The sequence below is a fragment of the Aquarana catesbeiana genome, linkage group LG02 (genome assembly GCF_042186555.1).
Source record: "Aquarana catesbeiana isolate 2022-GZ linkage group LG02, ASM4218655v1, whole genome shotgun sequence".
In the NCBI taxonomy this organism is placed as follows: Eukaryota; Metazoa; Chordata; class Amphibia; order Anura; family Ranidae; genus Aquarana; species Aquarana catesbeiana.
Window position 1 is genome coordinate 517,100,142 of NC_133325.1, and position 1,227 is coordinate 517,101,368.

Genomic DNA, 1,227 nt, shown 5'->3' on the forward strand with positions numbered 1-1,227 from the left:
TGACTGCACTGAACCCTGGGCACCTGAGATAAGCTACCACTTGTAAACGCAGAAGCTGGACTTCAGTGTTACCAAGTGATAGTGGTGAGCAGGGAGCAGAAGACCTGAGCCAGAGGTGGTGGAACTGAGTTCCCCCTAGTTCCTGCTGAAAAAAAGCCCTGGTCTTAGTACCAGGTAAGATGTGGACCTAGAAATAGTGGCTTTATCCCACCCAAAACTCTACAAAGCCTCTTGAGTCCAGGACTCAGAAGAGAAGCTATTAAGATTCTGATCAGCCATAAATTCTGGAGCCACTCTTTATGTGTGAGACACCTACGTGACACATATAGATTATCCACAATCATGTAAGCCAGTGCCTCAGTCACAATATACTGTATGTTTGTTTTTTTCCCCTCCTAATGGTGGATGGACTAGATGGACTGTGTCTTTTTTCAGCCAGACTAACTATGTACAGTAACTATATTTACAAAAAGGAAGTATTCCTATATAAAGCATACAATAGATGATTTAGAGTTTCTAGAAGAAATATAGTGTCAAGAGAACTAGTTTTAGTCACATGTGGTGTTAAGTCAATTTCTACCATTTTCAACCAAGGGATCGAAGCAGTACAGTATTTTTTTAAAGAAGTTTTCCACTATTAGCACTAAAAATTTGTACAAGTTATTAGGCTGGTTTTAGAAAATAAAGTGTTTTATTATGAGGATGAGTTTTTAAAAATTGTAAAAAAGTTGAACAGTTTGATGGCCAAGGACATGCCCTTCATGTCATGGCAGTCAATGGATTACATTTTTCAGCATTTACTGGAAAATTTGGTACTTTTTGCTACAAGTGAACTGGGCAGCAAAATGTGTGGAGCATGGCCTGAGTGGAGTCCAGGCTGAGGCTGCCATTCATTTCACTTCAGCACATGGGTCTGCTTCATGATGTGCGGCTTATGGATCTTTTCTTTTGACATTGCTGCAGCTTGGAGCTAGGACGAGCTCTCTGTTCCTGCCTGCACTCACAGCAGTCTATTTGGGCTTTACCTCTCTACCTGAGCGGCACCTAAATTTTGTCTTTTTGGGTCACAGTGGGCAGCTGTAAAGATGACTTCATTGGCCACTGGAAAGGTTTTAAAACAATGCCTATTGATCATTTTGGAGACTGTAGTTTTTGCCCATTTTGCAGGTGCATGCTATTTTAAAGCAGAACTCTAGCTTTACTTTCACTCTAAAGAATTTGGGCCAG